General features: G+C 39.2%; 1 long non-coding RNA gene across 1 annotated transcript; it reads right to left on the minus strand.

The window, feature by feature from the left end:
• Positions 1-385: 385 nt before the first annotated feature.
• LOC143139317 (uncharacterized) lies at positions 386-1636 on the minus strand. Its single transcript, XR_012990379.1, has 4 exons — positions 1557-1636; positions 1375-1456; positions 1094-1208; positions 386-786 (listed from the first exon to the last, which is right to left on the minus strand). It is a non-coding gene; the product is annotated as an uncharacterized LOC143139317 (long non-coding RNA).
• Between the last annotated feature and the right edge of the window lie 12998 nt (positions 1637-14634).

A 14634-nucleotide genomic window follows, 5' to 3' on the forward strand; every position in this document is an offset into this window, starting at 1 on the left:
TGGATGCTTCCCAGGGAAATAAAGGTCTCAGGTGCAGTGGGGGTGCCAGGTGTGTCGGGGGCCTCAAAATGTAATGACAGTGTCTCCTCATGCACTGTCTGGTCGCCGTCATTCACGATTATTGTAAATAACAGGGACTGAGCAGCTGTTACATCTGCCTCCACTGTGAGGCCAAAGGCAGGGACCTCCATATCAAGTGCCCTGGATGGCCTCGGTGAGGGCAACAGTCTGGACAGCCAGTACCTTCTTCAGAGACACCAGAGAAGCCTTACTGTGCAATACTGCTTTTATATTGGATCTTTCACCATTCCAACTTTGGCCTGGGATGTGCGTGGCCTTACACTTCTAAGCTGTTGTCACATGCCATAATGAAATAATTCAGGCATTTTTATTTATGTATTTATTTAGTTATTTTGCAGCAACGACTCTTTGACATGATAGGCTACATTATACTTCTTCAAACCAAAAGCATGGAGAAACATTAAACTACATTTTTCAATAAGTGTCTATCCTTTTTATTTAGAGAATAAGAAATAGACAGAAACAATACATTTCTTTATTTTTTTAAACACATTTGATACATTTTGAACCATTTACAACATTATCACATTTCTTCCGATCAATATTTTTTTCGATCAAAATACTGATCAAATGTATCACTTTCCAATTGCTCCAGTAATTCGACATTCAATGGATGGATCATCCTTCCTTACTGCATAGCGCTTGCAGTTTGCCTCGTCATACACCTCCTTGCAGTCATCAGGAAACGATATGCTAGTTGGCAAACTATCATAAAAAGAAACAAAAGATCTCTCATTGACAATCACTTTGACATTTTGTGGAGCATTACGCCAAAGTCCGATTCATTTTCATTTCAAAGTATCTGCGTTGGTTTTGAATGCCGGAAATCCCCTAGAAACTGATCGAAAGGGTCTATAGATGCTTGTACAGTATGTTGTGACCCTTATAGGCTACAGTCTATGGTTGTGTAACATTTTATGAATGATACGGTCCTTTGAAGAATCTTTTCATTCAAATGCCCTTAAACAATATTAGTAGACAGTGGCAATGGCAAACGGCATTGGTGACTTACACATGGCAGCAGTGAATCCCAGAGGCAGAGCAGGTGCAGTCCATGCAGTGTACTCTCCACTTGCTCCCTACCGCGTGCAAGCTATTATCGGAGTCCCTACAGGCCCGGACCATTTCTAAATAGAAACAATTAGGAAAAACATTCTTAAACAAGGAGGCTTTAACGTATTCTCATCACAATGTTTTTCGTTTTGATTTCTTTTCTAAAATTATATCAAAACATTTGACTATGCCTGAATGCCTGAAAGTCTGTGAAATAGTTCAATTTTAAGTTGTAGTTACCTGGTGCCTGCTGAGTACTAAAGCATGCAGCATGAGCCAGGGAGGGCAATGTGCACAGCACAACTAGCAGTGCTGCAGAGACCTCAACACGAATACAGAAATGAAGTGTGAAATGTTAATCTGAGGTGTGAATCACTTACATCACAAGAAGGCTGTGGATAGACCATTGTAACAAAACTTACCATGGTGTCAAACTGAGCGAGTAAACCCTGATGCAGCAGGTAGCCAACTACAGGAGGTTTGGTTTTACCACTGAATGGCATGGGTGGTTAAATACCCTGGGAAAAGGGGTGGACTCCATGTAAAGTGGAACATGGACATCCTCTTTTTTCCATGCAACTGATATTACATAATCACAGTAGACCTGCAACAGAAACTTCAGTCATATGGTACGATGCTATTTCCTATTGCCACTACAGTGAGCTTATTTTGTCATTCATTTTAGAAACGCCATGTTGACAGTGCTGTTTAGAGAATGTTTTCAACTGCTGGGGCTACCCCTGCTTTTCACCATCAGTAAGCTCACGTCATGTTTGCTTGTTAAGTGCTCACCAGAAATGAACATTGCATGACACTCCTGCGATCCAAGACAGGTTCTTTTCAAGTTGTTTGGTTTTTCAAGGCCTATTTATTATGACCGCTGCTAGCGAAGCGGTCATATAATGATTGTCAAAGTTATTATTATTATTTTTTTCGTCATCTACTTGCTGAATTTTTGGTCAACGATAGCCGGGACACCGAAACACCGGGGCACATGAAATTTGGTGGGTATGTAGCCCCACTAGACTCCCCCCCGTAAAAATTGAAAATGCAATATCATTCTGCTTTAATCGCCCCTCTTCAGTTAAGATGTTCAGAACTGCACCAAATTTTATGTGTATGATTAACCTGGCATTCTCTGGGGGTATGGGGGTATGCCAAGTTTGGTAGAATTTCATCCATGGGGGGGTCTAAAAAAAATGTAAGTTATGTGTACATTTAGTGACTGTACACTCATTGGCCTGTAGATGGTGGTGCACACATATACACACGCACACACACACACACAGGCACGCACATACTATCGGTATCGGCAATTAGAACGGCCAATACATAATTACAAATTCAGTAGGATTAAAGGAAAACCAAATATTCATCATCATGGCTGCATTTCCAATATTGGCGATACGTAGTCGTTTGTCCACCAGATGGCGCATCTTGCAGTGAGACGCAGAGCCGAGTTCCGACAACTGTGTTTAGAACGTTCAGCACAATTCTGTCGTGGGATTGGTTCAAAGGTAGTCACGTGTTTTATGGACGCCATGTTTAAGACATAATCAGGCTATGGATACAACATTAATCAATTAGTCTTCATTATCGTTATGAACAAGTCAAGTGCGACAACTTACAAGAGAGGAATATATATCTGTGATATTATTTTTCGAAAGAAAATACCGTGTTGTGCTGCCTATGGTTGCTGTGTACAGCCCGGACGTGGTAAATGTTTGCATTACCGTAAAACTTCAAATAATCACCGAGTCCCTAAGAGACGCCTGTCTCTTTTAAACGCCTGGCGTGGCTACAGGTTTGGGTTAAAGGCCGGTCTCCAGTAGAGGCCTGGTCTGTTTTTTAGTTTCGGGTTGTATTTAATGTTCTAAAACCCGTCAGATCGTCTGTTTAAAGATTCGCAATGACACGATAGAAAATATTGTTGTAGGCCTACCCTTGTTTTGTTGTTCATGGCATGCTTCAAAAAAAGGAACGTTACTAAACACTGGGCTGGGACATTTCTGCTCAAGTCTCAAAAAGCATCTGAGTCAACGTTCATTCCCAAACACCCATATAGGCTACTTCAATCCTCTGTTTTCAAAGGTGATTCAAGTAAGGAAGAGCATGGCCCAAAGTAAAGTAACTGACTGAAACTACATAAATTCGTCAAAGTGAATAATTTGTGTAAACTCGCCGCAATGTAGATTTATTAACGCACCCGTGATGATCTACATCTCCATTTAAACCAAATGTTTAAGAGCGCACGTTGAGAGATGTATCCAGGGCAGGGCTGTAGGCTACCTACACATATTTGTTGCACGTGCTACAAAAATCATTCTTTGCGATGGATGATTTAGTACCAACGTTACACCGGTCCGATGAAGTTTTGCCTATGGCTACCGTGAGACTGAGATGCTTTTTGTTTGTTCGAAGTGCGTGTTTAGGGTGTGAGAGGGGAGTCGATGTGCCTTGATTCCAGCTTGGTAGTTGTAGTCTATGCGATTATTAAAAAACACGTGTGTGTGAAGTATCCAAACAACGCTTTCATTATGGCTTCTTTAGCCACAGTGCGTGGATATCTCAATCGCAAAATTAAACAATATTTCTATCAATCCTACCAATTTATCAATTTCTACCATGGACTATAGGCTGGGTGAAGCCTGATCTACCGGCTATTTCTTTTTCGATTTCTTAAAAGATTGAGCTTGGCCTGGCGAAAGCCAGACTATGGACCTCATAGTTGCAAAATGCAAGGGAACATGAATCAGCCTATTATTTGCATGAACAATAACGGACGGTAGCTCTTCAACTTGGCCCGTTAAAATCATGGGCGGATTATGAACCTTCGGGCCCCTGGGCCCAGATGTATTAAGGGCCCCCCACTAATTGTCGCATATGTGGGAGGGGGGGTTTGGGGGTCCTCCGCCAGAAAATGTTTAGTTTGTTTGATGTGATTTCCTGTATTCTGGTGCATTTTGGGGATGGCCAATACTATTCAATCAGATTCATAGCCTACATCGTGATTTGTTGATATTGAGGCAATGATTCCATGCAAAGGCTTGGGCTTCAGGGCCCCCCTGACCCCTTGGGCCCCTGGGCCTGGTAGGCCCGTGCAGTAATCCATCCCTGGTTAAAATGTGTATGAACAGTCTAGCAACGCATTTCATGAAGGCCCTTTTGGACATATCAGTTATTTGCACCACTGGGTAAAACTACATTTTGTTTTAGACTACTGGTATTTATTTTGTGCATTGACAATAAAGCTGAATATCATATAAACTAGATGACTAAACTTATGCATATGTAGAAGAAGAAACATTCACAAAAATCCATGACATGACCTCTGTTGAAAACTGCATGGAACTGACAGGGATTGTTTTGTTTAATAAATAAATAAATAAATAAATAAATAAATAAATAAATAAATAAATAAATTATGCTGCTACTTTCTGCTTTTCCCAAATACAATGTAGCCTACAGGTGTACCTTTCATCAGTCCAGTTGCAATGGATGGACTGTGATGAACTGCCCTACTTGTGATTGTTTAGAGATTTTAAAAGTTTTATAACAATGCTACAATTTTTTTGGCGTGCTACAAATCTATTCACCTTTGCAGCGCCAGTAGGCGACTTTGTGTACGGCCCGCACACACACATTCCAAACAAGCATACACAAAAGTTTCAAGAGTGGGGGATGGAGTAGAAGATGGAGAGACAAATTCATTAATATGATTTATTTTTGCGGAATGGATGTACAGGGCTGAGCGGCAGTCATATTTTGTACCGCTATGCGGTACATCTAGTTTTAATTAATCAAATAGCAAACATCCTGACTTACATCCTCATATGCACATCTCATTTCCAAATAATAGCCTACAGACAAGGACACAAGTTACTCTCCTTCTTAAAGGAGAATTCCGGTGTGATATTGACCTAAAGTGTATTGAAACATGATACCGAGTGTGAACGTATGTCTCATAGCCCATCTCGGCTTGTCCCCTGCACTCCAAAATCTGGCGCTAGTTAGCCGATGCTACCAACAGCTTTTTCAATTGTGGTGCTTCGGCATCGGGCTAGCCATGAAAATAAATCACTGTTTTACACCATTTACGAGGCTCAATGTATCTCCACACTTCATTGGTAGACTTCCGAGGGCCCTGACATTCAAAACGAGACATTGAGAACTTTGAAAAAGCACTGGTAGTTTACTTACAAGACGATTTATACAGACAGTATCTTCACGAAGTTTAGCGTTTGCAGCCATCTTGAATTTAGTCACGATAAGTCGAGCTATGAGTAAGAATGAACAGGTATGATAAGGGATCAGATTCCAAAAATAATTCAGTGAAAATGCATGGATTCCAGTTGCTGCTACTGGAAGAAACTGGAATCCATGCATTTCCACTGAATTATTTTATTTTGCCACTAAATGACTAAATGATACAGAGACTTCAAATGGTTGGAGTATTCCATATTTAGTATTTTGCTACCCCTTCCGTAATTTTTTGCTTCCAAATTCCCCATCGTCTTCAAATTAGAATCAGGCTTTTCTAACTGGAAGCAAGACAGTGGCTTCAAAGACCATTCCAAATCAGACCATTGTAAAAATAATTACATAAAACATTTGTGTAAATATGATGTAGTTGTTGCTCACATGCTGTGTGTGTGTGTGTGTGTGTGTGTGTGTGTGTGTGTGTGTGTGTGTGTGTTTGTTTATTTAAATGTATGCAAACTGGCAGTGAAAGTGGTTTCTCTTATCAACAAAAGGGGAAAGCCCCAAACACATGCACCATGGCCCCCCAACCTGGTCAGCAGATCAAGCCCAATGAAACATGGGTCCTACTAGGTGCTGCAGCCAGAATAGATGATGCCTGACACAGTCGCCTCTCTTCCATCTTTGCTCTGGTGCATATGAGTCGAGATGAAGGACCTCAGGACGTGCTCCACCTTGGTCTCCAAGGCTGCCACCACGGAACCCGGGGGCACTGAGGCGCACGTGGTCGTGCGTCTGCTCTGGCTACAAGCTTGTTCTTGTTGACTGTCAATGAAGGTGGATAGCCCTGGCGAGCGTACACACAGACAGATCACATAGGCACCCAAGCTCTCTCCCTCTCATTGTGGCGGTGAGCGTTTAGCTTGTCACAGGTGCAGTAAACACTTGTTTCCCCATTCCATTCAGAGCTGACTAGCTAAGATATCTTGATGCTGCTGGACATAAGCTTTATGCATAGGTATGTAAAAATGTGTTGTGTAATGAGTAGTAATCCAAATTAAAACAAATGTTGTTTATTTAAAAGGACATTTTGTTTGTTTATTTGTCTTTGATGTGTAAATCACTGGATTTGGAGATTACAGAAACTGCAAGCTTACACGTGTGACACATGGTCAAGTTATGCAACATGTTATGAAAGTGGGTACATCTCGCTTCATCTGCACAATTCGTGTTCTCTTTTCTGCGAAGATTTAAAATAAGGAAACTGGTGAGAGGGTGTTGCAATTGCAATAACTGCCAGAGTATCCAAATACACCCAATACCTTAAAACTAAAATACTGCATCATAGACAATTAAACTTGCAGTTTTTTCACTAATTGTGATTAACATTTAATTGATGAATGTTGTACAATAAACACCAGTCTGATTCTTTTCAAACCATTTGAGAAATCTATCTGTAGTTATAAATGCCATTTAATATTGTAGCATGTGCAACAACTCTGGTGGCATGATGAAAAAACAATTGCAGTATTCTTGCACAATGCACATATCAGGTCTACAAGACTTTACATAGCAGTTTTACAAACTCTCCTACCCTTAAAATGTGTAAGCCAAATGCAAAAAAAACCCCACAACTTTGCAACAAATAATCAAGATGCTTATAAGTAAGAGGAATATACTGGTAAAAATTGTCTTATCATTGTTCCTAACAAAATGAAAAAACTGTTTTTTTATTTTTTCTGTGTTAGAATACACATACTGCACGACTGTGCTGTCAAATTGGAATCCATGTTATTGTTTTGTTTTGTTTTTGATGCCCTTTTGGGTTTGTCAAGGACCCAAGATGGTATTTCCCAACTGAAGGCAAAATGGACACGTCAAGTCATTGTAAAGTAAACTCATTTGCAAGGTTGAAATGTTGAACATGCACTTTTTAAGTTCAAATCTTTAAAGGAGCTTGCAGCAGTACTGAACATAAAAAAAAATACTTCTTAGAACAGTTCAATCTACAGTACTGGATTTCACAGGTATTGTATATACAGTACTGTACAAAAGTTTTAGGCACCCATTAGATGTATTGATTTAGCAATGTTGTGATGACCATATATGTTGATTTCTCATTGTTTTATTAGACTTAAACCAGAAGATAGCGGGAATATAAAAACCAAAAAATGTGCCTTTCTGGTTCAGGTTCTAGTTTTCGGCATCCATTCGATTGGTTGTTTTTGCAGTGTTATAATGACCAATCTCGCAAGGGGGAAGCTGAAGTCGGTTGGTACTGGTTCTGGCTCTGACACATTGGTAACAGAAGTGGGAAGGAGATGACTGAACACTTTGAAGATTTCATTGAAAAGCTACAGCTGGAACACAGCAGCAATTACATTGCTGTTAAAACCCAACAAAGATCCAACTCACCCCTCTAGCTACCGATCTCTTTCACTATTGAATACTGACTTGAAAATTATCACCAATGCACTAGCAACCAGAATAGAAACAGTCACTCCCACACTCATTCATCCAGATCAGACAGGCTTCATAAATAATAGACACACCACAGATAATGTCCGCAGACTTTTCAACCTATTCAATATATCATAAGAAAGACAACAGAAAATCATTATCATTTCACTTGATGCAGAAAAAGCTTTCAATAAGGTACATTTTTATTCAATACACTTTATAAGTTTGGTTTTGAAGAGTCGTTCATCCACTGGATTAAAATACTGTACACATCACCCAGGGCCACCATTACCACTAACGGAATCACTTCACAGAGTTTCACACTGCATCAGGGCACCAGACAGGGATGCCCCCTCTTGCCTTCCCTCTTTGCCATTTTCATTGAACCTCTCGCAGCAGCAATAGCAGCGACAAAACCGCATAATCAAAGGAATTCAGGTAGCCAACGTACAACACAAAATCAGTTTATATGCAGATGATCTTTTACTTTATTTACAGAACCCACAAGTATCACTTCAAGAAACATTCAATCAACAGATTCTCCCTTGTCTTACATTACACAATCAACTGGAATTAATCAATTTTACTACCCTTCTCAGATGATGCATGGGACCCAGGAGCTCAGGACACTTCCCTCCACCTTCACACAGGCAACATCAAGGACCTAGGGATTCAGATTTCCCCCAGGATGTCAGAGCTTTTCACCCTCAATTACACCCCCCTCCTCAGGAAAGACAAATACAAACACTGGTCTGAACACCCACTCACATTCATTGGAAGAATAGCTGCAGTCAAAATGAAAACCCTAGCCCAGATTAACTACCTTTTTCTATGATAAAATAAATAAATAAAAAAAATCACAAGGGGGGTTTGAGGCACCAAACATCCATCACTACTTCCTGGCAAATCAATTACAGTACCTTAAATGGATCAATATACACAAGCACAATTACCCTTGGCTGGAATTGGAACAAAACCAATGTACAAATATCCCAATTGCAGACCCCCCCCCCCCCCCTTCCCCTCACAATCAATCAAGAAATCCAACTTCTGCCAATGTATTACCATCTATTCAACTCTGACAGCCTGGTGGGAAACAAACCAAATCACAAATTCATCACTAGAATTAAACAAGTCGACCCCACTCTGGCACAACCCAGTATTCATGATACAGAACAAACCTCTTTATTTCTCCACATGGGCACAAAAAGGAATGGTAACACTTTACTTGAAAGTATCTGACACTGTCATGATACATGAGCCCTAACCCTAACCTCTAACCCTAATCCTAACCCTAACTTGTTATGACAAAAACCGAATGTCACTTATTAACAGAGGCGTTATGTCATAAACATTTATGACTTGTTTATGACACGTTCATGACAGTGTCATGTCACTCTTATGTCAATATTGTCAAGTAAAGTGTAACCAAAGGAATCACACATCTTCACCACCTATTTGAGAACCACAATTTCCTAGGGTTTTTACACAGAAATATGGGGTTGGGAGAGAACCTTCAATATCAACAACTTACACTTAAAATTAAAGATAAAACCACGCTTACCAACACCACATTACAACCCTCTCTATAGATAAACAATAACACTCCCAACAACCAAGTTGGAAACCGACCTGGCCTTCTCTCCCAACCCTGATACAACAAATCTGTAAGAATATATTTTCATGGCCGATAGCACAAACCTGCAATTTATACAATATAAAGTCATCCACAAAAAAAAAAATCACCCAAAGTAAAATGTTCAAAATGGGCCTAGCAAACACCGATATCTGTTCACAAAGCACTTTAGGTAGCACAGACAACTATTTAGACGCCATGTGGCGCTGTCAACCATTTTACTCTTTCTGGATCACAGTCACTGTCCACCATCCTGAGCTACAGAATCCCATCATCCCCAACACTCTGTCTCATTGGTGACATCTCCGAAATCCATATCCCGCAAAAAATCAAGAATTCGTTGCTCATCTCTCTAGCTGTCGCTAAGAAAGTAGTCCTCCAAAACTGGAAATCAAAGAAATCTTCTTGCCACATCAATCACTGGACTAATTTAATCTCAGAACACATTTCAATGGAGAAACACAATGCACACAGAAGGAAGCAAATATCACCCTTTGAAGACACCTGGTCCCTAAATTCTAAATTCCACAAAAACATAACTACAAGCCGTGTACATTACCAGACACATACCTCCCTGTTCCTTTCTGTAAAGTTTATTTATTTTCTTTTTCTTTTGCCTTTTGTTTTTCCCCCTGCAGCTACCACTTTACACACACATAGGCACACACTATCCACACTCATGCATAACATGTTTCCAAACCCCTCTCAACACCCTAACCATGACCAGCAAATGTGAATCTCAGATCATTCTACCCAATCATTAATAATACGTCCTTGTGTTTGTCAACTGTCTGTCACCTTGTCGTGTCTTATATGTTATGTGTTACTCTGAAAGTGGTGCTATAATCTCCCCTCCCCTTATGGGGTCTCACTAAACTGGGTGAATGGTTACGGTAGAACAAAAAGTAAATGCACTGTATATAGATCTAAGTCTGTATTGTAACATATTGTGTTTGATATATATATATATATATATATATATATATATATATATATATATATATATTGCTTTATTTAAAAAAAAGTTGTCCTCCAAAGAGGTAGACAGCTGGAAGAGTTAATTGCTCACCTAAAGTGGAAAAAGCATGGTCAAAGATTTCTATTCAAAGAGCCTTGATGAAGCAAGTTGACACTGTATTCCCACCTGGGAATAAAATGAAGAGGTTCACGGGAGATGTACAGTATATTTCAGGCAGGTGGCTCCTCAACTTTGTGCCATCCCATAATGCTCCTGACATGGCAACGTCAAATTTAGGGTGAGCCACGGTCAAGTCAGCAGCTGATCTCGAGACCCCCGTCGTAGCTGGATCTACTAGCAGCTTCTGGCAGCCCAGGCATGCCTGTCAGTGGCCTGGGTGGGGAATTGGGGAAGCTCTTGACGGAGCTTGTGTCAGACACACACTAACGGAGCAGTGTCATTATAGCACTGCTCAAACAACAAATCCAAGGCAGCTTGAGATTGAAATTGGACTGGTATCAGAACAGAAACTACATTTTATGTGTATGTAAATACTGTTTACATATTTCCTGTGTTCTCTTGTCATATACTAGTTAAGAGTGAGTGAGACTGAGACTTTTTCACTGTATACAGTACAGTGACCTTACATGTTTTGCTTTACATGGGATGGGTTATAAGAAAACACCTTTTTGTTGACTGTTGTCATGGAACATCAGAAGAAGCAATGGCACTTGGTATAGTACTGTGGACCCCAACTGTGAAGATACACTGCCCCCTAGTGGATGAAATAAATACATGTTCTGCTGCACCAGGTGTGTATGTTTGTGTGTGGAACCTATTAGAAATGAAATGGACATTTGTATGCTGGTCCACAATGAAGTTAGATGTGATCAATTGTGAGGGCCAGAATGTATTGACTCCACAGAGATGCACCTGGGTGTGTTTGGTTTTGGACCTTGTCAGTGACCAGGTAGGCCTATCCTTCTACAAGACCACAGCTGACAGTGGTTATGGTTATATTTATAGTTATGGTATTTAGCAGACACTTTTGTCCAAAGCGACATACAAATAACAACAATACAAAGTTAAATTTAACTGTAAACAATTTAAAAAGTTGCTAAGACTACATTAAGGAGAATAACAATAATATACAACAATGTAAATTCAATCAATGGCCTAATGAAAATAAATACTATAATATACAAACCATAAAGTGCATGTTGATCAGAAATGCCTTCCCCTCTTGAAAGACCCAAAACTATCACAGGAACGTGTCCTTCATACAGTCAAGCTGTCCTAACCATGACCCAGACTCAGCCCCACCTTCATCACCTCCCCCCTGACTCATTCTAATCTGAGAAAGCTCCTCAGCAGCAGGGCAGCATGCTCACATTCCACTCCATCATGGCATACTGATCATAATACTGACATAATGTTTTATTTGTATTGAATTGTTCTCTGTGAAGTAAGGGTGTGTCCTGTTGTTTAAGTAAACGTGTGACCACGCACATCCCTTTTCACCGTTTTGGATGGGTGCTGGATCCGAGGAAATAGTTCAAAAGTAAAAGAGAGTGATCCGCACACCATATAGCTCCCATGGAAGGTTTTTTTTATTATTTTACGTGCTGCAACATTTCGAGCCCCTGGCTCTTCCTCAGGCAACCAACAAGTGTTTCACAATGTACAATCAATATATCTACATTTGTCCTTACTCACATGTGAATCCAATTAGATAATCAATTCCATAGTTTCAATCAATCAATTATACAACATTGATGCAAAGTTCCCGTATGTATAACGTGCTTAGTGCAGATTTGTACATATATACAGAAAAAATAGATAGTAAGTTAGTTAATACATTCAATCCTACATTTACACAACATTGGTATAAAGTCCCAGTATGTGTAAAGTGCTTAGTGCAGATTGTACAAACATACATATACACAGTAAATTACATTAATTCCAGACACAATATATATATATATATGTATCAACATTGTATCAGATATAAAAAAACAGATATAAAAGTACAAAAATATATTCATACATCTTCAATATTACAGTTATTCCTTTTAACATATAGCAGGTACATCATTTTAGATATAGAAAGACAGTAGACCACAAACGGTATTCACAAAGTGAAGACATCAATCAGTTAACTGGCACCCAAACAAACAAGAATCCATTCATGTAAGAAACGGTCTTATATCAAACTAGAAAAGCATTTCCTGAAGGAAATACAGTGCATGAAAATGCAAAAATATGATGCGTTCATATGGTTAAATTATTTGCTTGGTAGATAAGGTTTAATATAGTTAGAATGACTGAACAGTTAAATAGGTTGATAATTGAAATGGTTAAATTATTTAGGCAGATAGTTGACGATAACTAACAGTTGGAATGGCTCCAATGTTTGCTAGTAGTTATGCTAACTATGTTAATAAAGATAATAATGTTAACCAAGTTACTATGCTAACTAGCATGCTAACAATGTTAAAATGTTAACTATGCTAACCATATGACTTAGCTAACCTAGCTAATCATTTTTATTAGTTATGATAACTATGCTAATTAACATGCTAACATGCTAACTATGCTAACCATGTGACTTAGCTAACTTAGCTAATCATTTTTTGCAGTTTTACTAAAAATGCTAACTAGCATGCTAACATGCTAGCATGCTAACTATGCTAACCATGTGACTTAGCTAACTTAGCTAATCATTTTTAGCAGTTTTGCAAAAAATGCTAACTAGCATGCTAACATGCTAGCATGCTAACTATGCTAACCACGTGACTTAGCTAATCATTTTTAGTAGTTTAGCAAAAAATGCTAACTAGCATGCTAACTATGCTAGCATGCTAACTATGCTAACCATGTGACTTAGCTAACTTAGCTAATCATTTTTAGTAGTTTAGCAAAAAATGCTAACTAGCATGCTAACATGCTAGCATGCTAACTATGCTAACCATGTGACTTAGCTAACTTAGCTAATCATTTTTAGCAGTTTTGCAAAAAATGCTAACTAGCATGCTAACATGTTAGCATGCTAACTATGCTAACCATGTGACTTAGCTAACTTAGCTAATCATTTTTAGCAGTTTTGCTAAAAATGCTAACTAGCATGCTAACATGCTAGCATGCTAACTATGCTAACCAAGTTACTTAGCTAACTTAGCTAACTAGCTACAGTGGGTAGGAGTCATAGTTGATGACAAGTAACAGTTACAATAAGCCATTATCACGCTGATCCGACGTACTTCCGCATTCATGATTTTTGTGCACTGCCACTTCCGGTGAATTATTCATCACTCTGGCGTATCCATGATGGATGAGCGCAAGTTTACTTATACTGCATCCCTGGTAAATTTACCTAAAATAACTTTTTCTGACGTACATCGGCTAACTGAACAACACTCCATCACAGCCCGCTCCAAAGTGGACAAGGGATACAGTTTCTTTTTCGAGAACTTCATCTACGACTATGAAGGTGAGTGGCTACTAGCTAACATAACATTACATTAGCTAGGTAGGTTAGCTTATGCTAACGTCAGTTCGGCGTCAGCTCAGATGTTTGTATGGTTATAAGGTGTTTAACATACGTTAAACCCAACTAAAGTAAGATTATTCAGCTTTAAATGAGGCTGTCAATGCACCCATTTCATTTATATTCTGATAGGAAGAACTTTAGCCTCTGTCAGTGTCAGCTAGCTAACGTCAGCATACAAGTGTCTCTTGCTAGAATCATTGGTACATCAACAAACACAGTACAAGTTAAAAATCACGATGGTACCATGAGAGATGTTTTTTTGTCTTTATCTATGTAATGTTGAATCACAGTATGCATTAATTATAGTTTTGTCCACCAGTGTCCAACATCATTGACAGGGAGGTGGCTGTCAGGTCTAGGTGTTACAGGTCGATGAAGAAGCGAGAACAGCCCCATTATTTGAAGGTTATTTTAGGAAGCTAAGGCATAATGGCAAAAAGTTTAACCCCTTCCACTGTTGCCTGTTTATATTAAGTCAGTCAACAGCCATGTGCAATAAATTGCTATACCTTTGTTACATACATACGGTATGCAAACATCATAATGTAACTTTGCATTTAAATTCTTTAATATCCTGTTTGTTGAATCCAACATGTTAATGGTGTAAGGGGTTAACTACTCTACTACGGTTGCAGATTTCCTAGGATTTTTGGTTAATTGTAATGCTCTTCCTTACATTTCTATATCATTTGCAAC

The sequence above is a fragment of the Alosa pseudoharengus genome, unplaced genomic scaffold (assembly GCF_046254945.1).
Source record: "Alosa pseudoharengus isolate Yale_2024_CS ecotype anadromous, Long Island Sound unplaced genomic scaffold, YU_APseudo_1.1 YU_APseudo_1.1_scf_22, whole genome shotgun sequence".
Taxonomy (NCBI): domain Eukaryota; kingdom Metazoa; phylum Chordata; class Actinopteri; order Clupeiformes; family Clupeidae; genus Alosa; species Alosa pseudoharengus.